A 15,287-nucleotide genomic window follows, 5' to 3' on the forward strand; every position below is an offset into this window, starting at 1 on the left:
AAAAATGACATTATCTTCCATATTCCTACAGATACCTTGTAACTGGAGATTCCTTCAAAACGATTGCCTACAGTTACTGTGTAGGGCATTGCAAGGTTGGGTGACCAGGGCCATCTGGGACTGCCTCCTGGAGGAATTTGGGCGTGTGAAGACTACCTGTGTCCTGCATAACTTTGTGAGGATGGACACGGGGACAAGGAAGGGATCTGCAGCTGGCCGCCGTGTGCCAGAAGTCTGCTGCTCTGCAGTATGTCTCAAGTATGGGGTCCAACATCACAGCAAGAGAGGCAATCCGTGAGCAGGAGATATTCACCTCCTACTTCTTCAAAGAGGGTGCTGTTACCTGGCAACACAATAGACTACACTATGCACAACCAAAGGTTCTTTAGAGAGAAATCCACATTACAATGAGAGAATACTTCCATTTACTTATCTATGTCAACTGCATTTATTCAATTCCCAGTTTCTCTCCCTTTGATTTCTACTTCTCAGGTGAAGGTGCTGTTTAGGTAAGGGTGTGATGTCTGTACAAAAACAGGCTATTTTAAGTCACCCATATTTTAAAAAAGTAGAATAATTATACACCCTATAACCCACACACTCATGTATCAATCTGATTGATGGATTGTGTTGTGCAGTAAGCAGGCTCAGGTGTATAACCGTGGCTCCTTCCACCTTCAAAGAATAGGCAAGAGGGCCAACCCTATAACTACGCTATATTGTTTGTCCTCATGTGTCTGTGCATGTTTTTCAGCACTTAGTGTGGACACTAGGTAAGGCCACACACACAGATTCCTGTTGAACACCGTCTCTTTAACTTATTTTCTCAATAACAGTCTCTCCCCTTCTCCCTAAATCCTCAAGGTTATATCAGCTGTGTTGGTGAACCCCTGCCGCATATGAACTGGCTACATAGAGGGCACAGCATGATCACAGGTGAGAGGTCACTTGGTCGGGTCAACAGGAAGTATTATTAAAGAGATGCTTTACATTGTAATATAGATAGAGATACAGTAGTCCCAGATTTAATGATCCAAGGTCAGTTTTGCATTTCACTGATTATGATGACTGCCAGTGTTAGAATAAAAAAAACAAGGCTTAAACATGCACTCTCCCCATCTGTCTCTCCTCTGCTGGTATGTTTTGATGTGAGAGAGGATGGTACTGGGGGTTGACAACATCTCCACCCCACCCGCTCTTAAGATAACCTTTGGGCCGACTGGGAGCCAAAGGTTTGTCAGGAGACACCACTAGAGACATTATTATGTAATTGTGATGAACTGAGAGAATATTAGCATAGCACTGTTATTCATATGCTGTCTTCCCTGCTCTGTTCTTGCCCCTTTCCCTTTCTGCCTTTTACACCTCTCTATAATGCACACCAGATGTGCATTGACGTACAGACTTAAATTGTATTTATAATATACATAATATTACAATTATAATATTTATAATTTATTTTCTATTTAAAAAATGATTCAACTTTTATTTAACAAGGCAAGTCAGTTAAGAACAAATTCCTCTTTACAATGATGGCCTACCCCGGCCAAACCCGGATGACGCTGTGCCAATTGTGCGCCGCCCTATGGGATGCCCTATGGGACTCCCAATCATGGCCGGATGTGATACAGCCTGGATTCGAACCAGGGACTGTAGTGACGCTTCTTGCACTGAGATCTCAGTGCCTTAGACCGCTGTGCCACTCAGGAGCCCAATGCATGTATTATGCATTTATAACACTTAATAATGAACTTCTTTCAATTAAGCGTTTCACATTCTCTACTGGTTGGAATAAGGCTCTCATTTGATGAAACACTACACCTGTCCTGTGTTTATCAGATCAACACAGATGAAGGAAATTAGATAGAGATGAACCGGTTTTAGAGTATTTACATGATGCATAGGAAGTGTAGTGTACTGTTTTTTAAATTATATCTATGTATATATGAATTACAAAATCAGCCTTTAACTTATTACATCATGTTTCTAGTCTATTGCATAGTTACAATGTGTCCTAGAACCAGGATTGGTAAACACTGTTGAAGTGTATAATTGTAATACATACATGCAGACACAGCATCATTCAAAGACTGGAATTTGGTACTTCTGGTATTGACTGAAAAATACATTGATACCTGCACTGCACCTTTATTTGCCAAGGTAGAGTACATGATATATTAAATGTACAGGCTACAATGTGGGGATCTCATGCATGGTAATAACTACATGTATATACGACTTGCATCCTTGGCAATCAAACTGTTTTGAAGTTGATACAACTGGCTATGATAGCTGAGGTGCATAGCTACGTTCTGAACTAATATGTATACCAAACGTTTTAGGGTCTATACACAGATCGGCTACATAGCTAGCTACACATCCATAGGCAGGTAGGCAGGTATTTTTATCCTCCACTCCACAATAAGCAAGAAAATAGTTAGCTAGCTACGTTACTTCAGCTGCATTGCATGGCAAATATCAGCAAGGCAAGCTTGCAAAATTGTACATTCAATTTGCAGTAAATGCTTTAGCTAGCTAGATTCTTTACAACTACTTTCACAAGACGACAGACTGGTTATCTGGTTGTTTCAGGAGGCCCTAAAACATGAAACAACACGATTTACAATTTCATACTCATGTACTCATGTCACAACACCCATAAAGCTAGCCAGCTAGCTGGCTAATGTTAGCTAGTTATAATTACTTACATTTGCTTCATTCAGTTGTACAACTGACTAGGTATCTGTCATGTCCTGACCATAGAAAGCTTTTATTTTCTATGGTAGAGTAGGTCGGGGGGTTAGTCTAGTTTATTATTTCTATGTGGGGTTCTAGGTTTGTTTTTCTATGTTGGTGATTGTGTATGATTCCCAATTAGAGGCAGCTGGTAATCGTTGTCTCTAATTGGGGATCATACTTAAGTAGAATGTTTTCCACTTGTGGGTTATGGGATATTGTGTTTTGAGTAAGTGTATGTAGCACCTCTGTAGTCACATTTCGTTTATTCTTTATTGTTTTTGTATTTTGCTTAGTTTCACTTTATAATAAATATGTGGAAAGCTACTCACGCTGCGCCTTGGTCCGAATATTCCAAAGGAACGTGACAGTATCCCCATTTCCCCTTTCCATCCTAGTATTTTTGTCAGCCATCTTTGCTGAAGAAAGTCTCCAGCCTTGGGTCGCAGAGCGTCAAATTCGTCATGGAAACCACTTGATATGACTGGTCATCGCCTACATCGCTTAGCGGTTTGCGCTGGTGATGTCCAGTTGGGAAATGTTGAACTTTTTCTCCGTCTCCCATTCCCCGTTTGCGCCGCCCAACGGTCCCCACTCTCTCCGCTTCTCACTGCTTTCTGCCCATTGAAAATGAATGGGAAGCGGTGATTCACCATGCGACATCGCATGCTAGTGTACACGGGGCATAACACGTACTGTATAACCCACCTCACTCAGGGGGTGAATGTAAGAGTGCTGTCATCGCCAGTCGATGTGGAGCACTAACTTCAAGACTGCTCCAGTTTCACACACAAGTCCCCGCTACCATTTATGACCTATAAAACCCCAGTAGCAAAAGATTCCGTAAAGGTCTTGGTAAAAACACAATATTTGTATTCTGTCTCCAATCACAACAAGACAGCCAACTGAGTGTTTGTTGCCGTCCGGTCTCTCCTCTCCCCTCACTACTCAGCAAGCCACCAACACCACTCCCGAAAGTGTAATTGATCGGGTGAAGAAGACTATGGTTCCCTACTAGACCAACAGCGGTTGTGCTGCGCTGACAAGCTGGCCTAGCCACGCTCAACATGTCATGTAAAACCATTCCGCTTGCAAACTCCTTCCGATAGCACCGGGGTGCAGCTACATAGACAAGCGAGAAAGAGTTCGGGGAGCAATGAGAAGATCATGTGTCTCGTTACCTACCTACTTCAAACTGCTGCCTGTGGATTGTCCTTTTCACGGTCGATCAACACAACCCAAAAGACACTACAAATTTCCCAGGAAAGGTTTTGTACATCCTATCATTGCATTATATTCTTCTCTTTCTGCAGTAGGTCCTGTTTTGTCTCTCAGCCTGCATTGCTGCTTCCTCTCCGAGCTACTGCATCGAGGTCTGGATTTCAGCTGACTGCGCTGGGAGTCGAGCTGTTGACATTGCCTGCCCCCCTCCATCTCTCCGTGCTTATTCCCTCACTCCTCCCCTTCTGGATTCCAAGCCCTGCATATGACAGCAGCCTGGCCTGCCTGGACAGCATGCGTGCGTAAGTCTGTAAACCAGTGGGAGAGAGTGAGTCTGTATGTGTGTGTGAGTGGTTGTATGTATGCATGTATGTAAACCAGTGGGCATGTGCGAGTGTGAGACTGAGTGTGACAGTGTGTATGTATTTGAGTGTGTGTGTGTGTGGTGTGTGTGTGTGAGAGAGCGTGTATTTGTGTGAGTGAGTGTAAACCAGTGGGCATGTGAGTGAGTGTGTGTATGTATGTATGTGTGTGAGAGAATATGAGAGTGAGTGTGTGTGTGTGAGAGAGCGTGTATTTGTGTGAGTGAAAACCAGTGGGCGTGTGTGTATGTGTGCGAGAGATTGAGTGTGTGTGTGCGAGAGATTGAGTGAGTGAGTGAGTGAGTGAGAGTATTTGTGTGAGTGTGTGTGTCCAGTGAGTGTAAACCAGTGGGTGTGTGTGCGCATGTTAGTGAGAGTGTGTATGTATTTGAGTGTGTATGTGTGTGTGAGAGAATATGAGAGTGAGTTTGTGTGAATGAGAGTGAGTATGTGTGTGCGTCTGTGCGAGAGAGAGTTTGTGTGTGTATGTCTATGTGTGTGTTCATGTGTGTATGAATGTGAGTGTGAGTGTGTGTGTGTGTATGTATTTGAGTGAGTGAGTGAGTGAGTGTAAACCAGTGGGCGTGTGTGCATGTTAGTGAGTGTATGTATGTATTTGAGTGTGTGTGTATATGTGTGTGAGAGAGTATGGGAGTGAGTGTGTGTGTGTATGTATTTGAGTGTGTGTGTGTGTGTGTGTGTGTGTGTGTGTGTGTGTGTGTGTGTGTGTGTGTGTGTGTGTGTGTGTGTGTGTGTGTGTGAGAGAGAGAGAATGGGAGTGAGTGTGTGTGTGAGAGAGTGAGAGAGAGAGTATGTGTGTATGTATTTGAGTGTGTGCGAGAGTGCGAGAGTGAGTATGTATGTATTTGAATGTGTATGTGTGAGAGAATATGAGAGAGAGTTTGTGTGAGTGGGAATGTGAGTGTGTATGAGAGAGAGTTTGTGTGAGTGGGAATGTGAGTGTGCGTGAGATTGAGTATATGTGTGAGTGTCTGTGTGAGTGTGTATGAATGTGAGTGTGATGTGTGTGAGTGTGAGAGAGAGTTTGTGTGTGTATGTCTATGTGTGTGTTCATGTGTGTATGAATGTGAGTGTGTGTGTGTGTGTGTGTATGTATTTGAGTGAGTGAGTGAGTGTAAACCAGTGGGCGTGTGTGCATCTTAGTGAGTGTATGTATTTGAGTGTGTATGTGTGAGAGAATATGAGAGTGAGTTTGTGTGAGTGGAAATGTGTGTATGAGAGTGAGTATGTGTGTGCGTCTGTGCGAGAGAGAGTTTGTGTGTGTATGTCTATGTGTGTGTTCATGTGTGTATGAATGTGAGTGTGAGTGTGTGTGTGTGTATGTATTTGAGTGAGTGAGTGAGTGTAAACCAGTGGGCGTGTGTGCATGTTAGTGAGTGTATGTATGTATTTTAGTGTGTGTGTATATGTGTGTGAGAGAGTATGGGAGTGAGTGTGTGTGTGTATGTATTTGAGTGTGTGTGTGTGTGTGTGTGTGTGTGTGTGTGTGTGTGTGTGTGTGTGTGTGTGTGTGTGTGTGTGAGCATGGGAGTGAGTGTGTGTGTGTGTGTGAGAGAGTGCGAGAGAGAGAGTGAGTATGTGTATGTATTTGAGTGTGTGCGAGAGTGCAAGAGTGAGTGTGTGTATGTATGTATTTGAATGTGTATGTGTGAGAGAATATGAGAGAGAGTTTGTGTGAGTGGGAATGTGAGTGTGTATGAGAGAGAGTTTGTGTGAGAGGAAATGTGAGTGTGTATGAATGTGAGTGTGATGTGTGTGAGTGTATGTTTGAGTGTGTGTAGTTGAGTGAGTGTGTGTAGTTGAGTGAGTGTGTGTAGTTGAGTGAGTGTGTGTAGTTGAGTGTGTGAGAGAGAGTTTGTGTGTGTGTGTGTGTGTGTGTGTGTGTGTGTGTGTGTGTGTGTGTGTGTGTGAGTGTGTGAGTGTAAGACAGTGTATTTTTGTGATAGTGTGTGTGTATGAGACAGTGTGCATGTGTGTATTTGTGTGATAGTGTGTGTGAGTGAGTGTGTGTGTGTAAACCAGTGGGTGTGTGTGTATGTATTTGAGTGTGTATGTGTGAGAGAGTATGGGAGTGTGTGTGTGTGTGTGTGTGTGTGTGTGTGTGTGTGTGTGTGTGTGTGTGTGTGTGTGTGTGTGTGAGAGAGAGAGAGAGAGCGAGCGTATGTGTGTGCGTCTATGTGTGTGTGTGTGTGTGTGTGTGTGTGTGTATGAATTTGAGTTTAAGTATGTTTGAGTGTGTGTGTGTGTATGTGAATGAGTGTGTGTGAGTGGTTGTAGATACTCATTATGGTTAAGGTAAGGGTTGAAGCTGCAATGTGTAACTTTTTGGGCGACCCAACCAAATTCACATAGAAACGTTAGATATAGATCTGTCATTCTCATTAAAAGCAAGTCTAAGAAGCGGTAGAGCTGTTATATGTGCACTATTTCTACGCTCCCCGTTCTTAAGTTTGTACACCAGCTTCAAACAGCTGAAGAAAAATTTTCCATAAGCAAAAATAATGTATTTCATAAACTGAAATTAGGCAAACTATTAGAATGTTATCAACCAGCAAATGGCGGAGTGATTTTGGGACAGGCTTACAACCTCAAAAAAGTTTCCGTGACTGGGATCGAACACAACCTTCTGATCCAGAGTCATGTCTAGTTGATGGTAATGGCGCTCAATGTTTCCACCTACTGGCAGAGTTTGAAGGCATTTCCCGACATCCTCAGGACGTGGATAGAGGTCCAATTTCGACGTGAATCTTCAACGACCTGGCTGGAGTGTGTGTGTGTGCAACCAGCTCTCATAGTCTCACATCAGAATTAGATGTTTATCCATGTTTTTCATATTTCAAAGTGTTTAAGGTTAGGTTTAGGCATTAACTCCACATTTTCAGGGTTAAGTTCAGGCAATAAGTCCAAATTCTTAAGGTTAGGCATTCATTCCAAATGGTTAAGGTAATTTTTAAGGTTTGGGATAGGCTTAAAACAAAAATCTAAAAAAACAACTTTCTATCGCTGGATTCAACAACCTTTGGAATCAGAGGCAGATGCTTACGCCCATCCGCCATCCCCGTCCACAATGCCCTAGCAAAACCAAAACCTAATTAAACCTAGTTAAATAAAATGTAAAAGAAATATTTAACCTGTTTTGACTAGGGGGCAGTATTTTCACGGCCGGATAAAAAAACGTACCCGATTTAATCTGATTATTACTCCTGCCCAGAAACAACTAGAATAGGCATATAATTATTAGCTTTGGATAGAAAACACTCCAAAGTTTCTAAAACTGTTTGAATGGTGTCTGTGAGTATAACAGAACTCATTTGGCAGGCCAAAACCTGAGAAGATTCCAAACAGGAAGTACCCTGTCTGACCATTTCTTGGCCTTCTTGATTATCTCTATCCAATACAGGGGATCTCTGCTGTTACGTGACACTTCCTACGGCTCCCATGGGCTCTCAGAAGGCGGCAAAAAGCTGAATCGTGGCTTTGCAGGCCCTGGCTGAAAAACATTAGCGCGTTTGGATAGTGGCCGGTCAGAGTACTATGAGACAAAGGCTCGTGCACGAGTCGACTCCATGTTTACTTTCTCTCTCTATTTGAACGAAAACCACCACTCCCGGTCGGAATATTACCGCTTTTTTACGAGAAAAATGGCATAAAAATTGATTTTAAAGAGTGGTTGACATGCTTCGAAGTACGGTAATGGCATATTTAGAATTTTTTTGTCACGAAATGCGTCGTGCTCGTCACCCTTTACCATTCGGATAGTGTCTTGAACGCACGAACAAAACGCCGCTGTTTGGATATAACTATGGATTATTTGGGACCAAACCAACATTTGCTATTGAAGTAGAAGTCCTGGGAGTGCATTCTGACGAAGAACAGCAAAGGTAATAACATTTTTCTTATAGTAAATCTGACTTTGGTGAGTGCTAAACTTGCTGGGTGTCTAAATAGCTAGCCGTGATGGCTGGGCCATCTACTGAGAATATTGCAAAATGTGCTTTCACCGAAAAGCTATTTTAAAATCGGACATAGCGAGTGCATAGAGGAGTTCTGTATCTATAATTCTTAAAATAATTGTTATGTTTTTTGTGATTGTTTATCGTGAGTAATTTAGTAAATTCACCGGAAGTTTGCGGGGGGTATGCTAGTTCTGAACGTCACATGCTAATGTAAAAAGCTGGTTTTTGATATAAATATGAACGTGATTGAACAAAACATGCATGTATTGTATAACAATGTCCTAGGGGTGTCATCTGATGAAGATCAAAGGTTAGTGCTGCATTTAGCTGTGGTTTGGATTTATGTGACATTATATGCTAGCTTGAAAAATGGGTGTCTGATTATTTCTGGCTGGGTACTCTGCTGACATAATCTAATGTTTTGCTTTCGTTGTAAAGCCTTTTTGAAATCGGACAGTGTGGTTAGATTAACGAGAGTCTTGTCTTTAAAATGGTGTAAAATAGTCATATGTTTGAAAAATGGAAGTTTTTGTATTTTTGAGGAATTTGTAATTCGCGCCACGCCCATCATTGGCTATTGGAGCAGGTGTTCCGCTAGCGGAACGTCTAGATGTAAGAGGTTAATCAAGGACATCAACTACCCAAGCCACGGCCTGTTCACACCTCTGTCATCCAGAAGGCGAGGTCAGTACATGTGCATCAAAGATGGGACCGAGAGACTGAAAAACAGCTTCTATCTCAAGGCCATCAGATTGTTAAATAGCCATCACTACCCGGCTACCACCCGGTTACTCAACCCTGCACCTTGAAAGCTGCTGCCCTGTGTACATAGACATGGAATCACTGGTCACTTTAACCTTTTCATACTTAGAGTTCCAAATATCTCTAATGGTCGCCCCAGCGTGAGTTGTTTTATGAACGTGATGTCAGAATGCACAGGACAGTTAACACGCGATACCTACTAATTATCTATAAGCTATGTTTCAACTTTTCAATTTGAAATTATTTTCTAACAGTTTGAACTGTGGTGTGTTCCGCCTCCTCATTAATTCACATAGAAGTAGCCCATTTCAGCGTTGCAGACAATTTATGTTTGAGGGTTTACTGAGCCGGACAAACTTCTCTCTTCGAGGAGAGCCTACGCACTTGACCAATGTTTGCGCAGCTCAATTATGCAGACATTTGCGCAGTCTTGCACGAATTTGACATTTTCTGGCTGGCGCTCGCATTACCTTCCTTGTTGTTTTTCTTACAAATAATAACTTTGGACATGTGTGTTCCTATCAAAGTAAGTTCCTTATTTTCTGTATATTGTGTTGTCGTTTCTACTGTAGGCCGTATGAATCTACAGTATGTATGTATCTATGTAAGTATGGAGCATAATGTATTTATTTTTATTCACATGTTTTCAAGTACTGGTGACAAATAATGCATTCCGAATATTGCATAGATTGTAGTGGACACCTATGATGTGTGTAAAATACTATTTTGAAGGTTGTACTGATTATAATGAGCTAGTGCTAAGCTATTTGCCAGCTATGTGTGGCATCATGTTTGTTGACATTATACAATGAATTCTGGGTGTCACGTAAACATCTGTCAGACCAAAGATGTTATAATGAGGTGAAGGAATGGTTCACTCATCTTTCGGGTAAACTTCCGAAAGTGAATGATCGTAGACAACACATACCCTTCAACATGCATACTATAAACAGACCAAACTCATCTTGTCTCCTCTTATCTTTGGTTGAAGCAAAAAAACAAACATGACGGCGCGCACAAACTACCCATTGTTTTACTCAATTATTTCAATCATTGGTGAGCTCACCCGTGGGGTGATTAATTATAAATAGTTTTGCTATTAACTAATTCATATTGTACTTTCTGTCAGCGGAGAGTTATAAAAATATGACTGCTTGTGTTATGTCAATCTTTCCTCAGTTAGCGCTAGGACAAATGTAGCCTACATTTTCCAGTTTGGATGATTGTCTTATGCTATAGCTACTTCTGTGAATGTCTGAACATTGCATCCAAAAATAAACTGGTCACATTCTGGACATAACTTTGTAAGGACTGTGTTTGAGCAAAATGTTTCTGTGAAAAAAGTATGACAAGCTCAAATGCTGATTGTTGCGTCAATTTGAAGTTCTAAATAAGCGTTCTAATCACACCGGTTTGAGCGTAAGCTGCAGGGACCACTGTAGAATGATCACACCCGTTTGTTGGTACGTGTTAAATAATAATGGAACACTAGTCACTTTAATAATGTTTACATACTGTTTCACTCATTTCATATGAATATACTGTATTCTACTGTATTTTAGCCAATGCCACTGACATTGTGCGTCCAAATATATATATTAATATATATTTTAATTCCATTTTCTTACTTTTAGATATACTTTTGTGAATTGTTAGATACTACTGCACTGTTGGAGCTAGGAACACAAGCATTTCCCCTCACCCGCAATAAAATCTGCTAAATATGTGTATGTGACCAATAAAATGTGATTTGATTACTTGTAACAGCGCTCACTGTTGCTCCCTAGTGGCTGGTTTCCAGGTCAACTTCTGATGTTCAGACATGGATGGACGTCGAATACTGACTTGTATCACGGGTGACCTGGCTGGTATGTGAGTGTGTGTGAAGGAGTAAGTGTATGTGTTTGAATGAAAAGAAAAAGAAAAAGAAAAAGAAAAAGAAAAAGAAAAAGAAAAAGAAAAAAAAAGAAAAGAAATGATATGAAATGATATGAAATGATATGATATGAAATGATATGAAATGATATGAAATGATATGAAATGAAATGAAATGATATGATATGAAATGAAATGAAATATGAAATGAAATATGAAATGAAATGATATGAAATGAAATGATATGAAATGAAATGATATGAAATGATATGAAATGATATGAAATGATATGAAATGAAATGATATGAAATGAAATGATATGAAATGAAATGATATGAAATGAAATGATATGAAATGAAATGATATGAAATGAAATGAAATGATATGAAATGAAATGATATGAATGTGACAGACAGACAGACAGACAGACAGACAGACAGACAGACAGACAGACAGACAGACAGACAGACAGACAGACAGACAGACAGACAGACAGACAGACAGACAGACAGACAGACAGACAGACAGACAGACAGACAGACAGACAGACAGACAGACAGACAGACAGACAGACAGACAGACAGACAGACAGACAGACAGACAGACAGACAGACAGACAAGACAGACAAGACAGACAAGACAGACAAGACAGACAAGAGAGACAAGAGAGACAAGAGAGACAGAAAGCAGGATGAAAGGAAATTACAACAACATGGGCCTCATTTAAAAACCGTGTGTACATACAAAATATTAACCAAAATGTGCGTGCGCCAATTCACACAAAAGTTGGCATTTATAAAAATCAAACTTGATGTGAAAATGTGGTCACCTCCCCACAAACTTTAGACCATGCGTACGCACATCTGCAAGTGGTTGAAATATTGTATTGTAAACTGGCAAGTAAGTCTTTTGTGCAAATGTGGATATGAAGAAAAGCTTATTCATAAAAAAAAAAATTAAAAACAGGAAACATCAACAAGAATACAAGTAACTCTTTAATTCTGTAATGGAAATAAATGTATTTCCTGTTACCAAGCCATTTACGGTTTCCATGCGGACCAATTTATCAGTGAATTCTGAAAAGCTATCCAAGGAGTTTTTTGTTTTTTTAATTCACCTTTATTTAACCAGGTAGGCCAGTTGAGAACAAGTTCTCATTTACAACTGCGACCTGGCCAAGATAAAGCAAAGCAGTGCGACAAAAACAACAGAGTTACACATGGAATAAACAAGCGTACAGTCAACACAATAGAAAAATCTATGTACAGTGTGTGCAAATGTAGTAAGATTAAGGAGGTAAGGCAATAAATATGCCACAGAGGTGAAAATAATTACAATTTAGCATTAACATTGGAGTAATAGATGTACAGATGATGTGCAAGTAGAGAAACTGGGGTGCAAAAGAGCAACAAGGATGTGCTATTTACAGATGGGCTGTGCACAGGTAAAGTGATCGGTAAGCGGCTCTGACAGCTGATGCTTAAAGTTAGAGAGGGAGCTAAGTCTCCAGCTTCGGTAATTTTTGCAATTCGTTCCAGTCATTGGCAGCAGAGAACTGGAAGGAACGGAAGCCAAAGGAAGTGTTGGCTTTGGGGATGACCAGTGAAATATACCTGCTGGAGCACGTGCTACGGGTGGGTGTTGCTATGGTGACCAGTGAGCTGAGATAATGCGGGGCTTTACCTAGCAAAGACTTATAGATGACCTGGAGCCAGTGGATTTCGCAACGAATATGTAGTGAGGGCCAGCCAACGAGAGCATACAGGTCGCAGTGGTGGGTAGTATATAGGTCTTTGGTGACAAAATGGATGGCACTGTGATAGACTACATCCAGTTTGCTGAGTAGAGTGTTGGAGGCTATTTTGTAAATGACATCGCTGAAGTCAAGGATCGGTAGGATAGTCCGTTTTACGAGGGTATGTTTGGCAGCATGAGCGAAGGAGGCTTTGTTGTGAAATAGGAAGCCGATTTTAATTTTGGATTGGAGATCCTTAATGTGAGTCTGGAAGGAGAGTTTACAGTCTAACCAGACACCTAGGTATTTGTAGTTGTCCACATATTCTAAGTCAGAACCGTCCAGAGTAGTGATGCTAGTTGGGCGGGCGGGTAGCAATCGGTTGAAGAGCATGCATTTAATTTTACTAGCATTTAAAAGCAGTTGGAAGCAACGGAAGGAGTGCAGTATGGCATTGAAGCTTGTTTGGAAGTTTGTTAACACAGTGTCCAAAGAAGGGCCAGATGTATACAAAATGGTGTCGTCTGCGTAGAGGTGGATCAGAGAATCACCAGCAGCAAGAGTGACATCATTGATATATACAGAGAAAAGAGTCGGCCTGAGAATTGAACCCTGTGGCACCCCCATAGAGACTGCCAGAGGTTCGGACAACAGGCCCTCCGATTTGACACACTGAAATCTGAGAAGTAGTTGGTGAACCAGACGTGGCTGTAATTTGAGAAACCAAGGCTATTGAATCTGCCGATAAGAACGCGGTGATTGACAGAGTCGAAAGCCTTGGCCAGGTCAATGAAGACGGCTGCACAGTAATGTCTCTTATCGATGGCGGTTATGATATCGTTTAGGACCTTGAGCGTGGCTGAGGTGCACCATTGACCAGCTCGGAAACCAGATTGCATAGTGGAGAAGGTACAGTAGGATTCGAAATGGTTGGTGATCTGTTCGTTAACTTGGCTTTTGAAGATTTTAGAAAGGCAGACTCATATGTCCCTCACTAACTTTAAGCACCAGCTGTCAGAGTAGCTCACAGATCACTGCACCTGTACATAGTCCATCTATAAATAGCCCATCCAACTACCTCATCCCCCATACTGTTATTCATTTTATTTATTTTGCTCCTTTGCACCCCAGTATCTCTACTTGCACGCTCATCTTCTGTACATCCATCACTCCAGTGTTTAATTGCTATATTGTAATTATTTTGCCACTATGGCCTATTTATTGCCTTACCTCCCTCATCCTACCTCATTTGCATACACTGTATATAGACCTTTTCTATTGTATTATTGACTGCATGTTTGTTTATTCCATGTGTAACTCTGTTGTTGTTTCTGTAGCACTGCTTTGCATTATCTTGGCCAGGTCACAGTTGTAAATGAGAACTTGTTCTCAACTCAATACCTGGTTAAATAAAGGTGAAATAAAAAATACAAAAAATGTAAAAACATTTAGAGGGCAAGTTGGTCAGGATGATATCTATGAGGGTGCCCATGGTTACGGATTTAGGGTTGTACCCGGTAGGTTCCTTGATAATTTGTGTGAGATTGAAGGCATCTAGCTTTGATTGTAAGACGGCAGGGGTGTTAAGCATATCCCAGTTTAGGTCACCTAAGAGTACGAGTAGTGTTCCATGATGTTGTTTTTTTAGGGATTGATATTGGTTCTTGTAGAATATATGTTTTATTTTCTTCCATATTGTTCTAGTGTTCTTAACTGTTAAGTTAATGTTCTTAGCTTTATCCTTTGGAAATACACGTAAAAAGATTCTGGGGATGACCATGCACATTTTCGATATGTACATATTGTTCCTCTTTAGTGCATTAACTATATGTTGCCAGTAAAAGCCTTGGGTAGCGAGTTGATACAATTACGTTAAAACCTTCCTCAGACTTAGGAAGATAAAAACTTTCCTTTTTATTCTATGAATTTGATTAGACCATATAAAGTCTGTTATGACCGAGCATACTTTTTCAAAGTCTTCAGTTGAGTAATTGGTATTACTGACAATACAAAAACTTTTGGATCCATGCCATTTTAAAAGAGGTTTATTCTGCCAGTCAGATTTATGGGAAGACTAACCAATTTAATTAGATCTGCTTTCATATTGTTGAGTAATGGAATAAAGTTATATTTTTATATTTGTTGTCACTTACTAAGCGTTTCATATTTTTTGTTGTCCACTTAAAGGATTGGTGTAGATCATGAGCCCCTTTCTAAAGCAATTTCATCAGATAATGTATTTAGGACATTTATACAATACTTTTATAAAATGTTTACTATTTCAGCTGAAAAGTTAAAAGCTTCCAAAATGTTTAATAGAAAAGGCCATTCAAGATGTTTGTAAGCCTTTTCAGCGTCAACAGCCATTTTATTTATTTTATTTAACTAGGCAAGTCAGTTAAGAACAAAATCTTATTTAGAATGACGGCCTAACCCGGCCAAACCCTAACCATGCTGGGCCAATTGTGCGCCGCCCTATGGGACTCCCAATCACGGCCGGTTGTAATACAGCCTGGCATCGAACCAGGGTCTGTAGTGACGCCTCTAGCACCGAGATGCCTTAGACCGCTGCACCACTCGGGAGCCCCTAATGATAAATCTATATCTATTTTTTTTTGT

General features: G+C 40.8%; 1 protein-coding gene across 3 annotated transcripts in view; it reads right to left on the reverse strand.

Moving 5' to 3' along the window:
* The window catches only part of daam2 (dishevelled associated activator of morphogenesis 2), a 240,386-nt gene that overhangs the window by 162,623 nt on the left and 62,476 nt on the right, over positions 1–15,287 (reverse strand). Inside the window, exon 1 of one of the 3 annotated variants that reach the window (XM_029766846.1) lies at positions 3,922–4,372. The exons of the other annotated variants lie outside the window; for them this stretch is intronic. The gene's annotated coding sequence lies outside the window, so the exon portion shown is untranslated. Of the gene's footprint in view, positions 1–3,921; positions 4,373–15,287 lie in introns of those variants that run through there. 3 annotated transcript variants of the gene reach the window in all.

Source organism: Salmo trutta, chromosome 12 (genome assembly GCF_901001165.1).
Source record: "Salmo trutta chromosome 12, fSalTru1.1, whole genome shotgun sequence".
NCBI lineage: Eukaryota > Metazoa > Chordata > Actinopteri > Salmoniformes > Salmonidae > Salmo > Salmo trutta.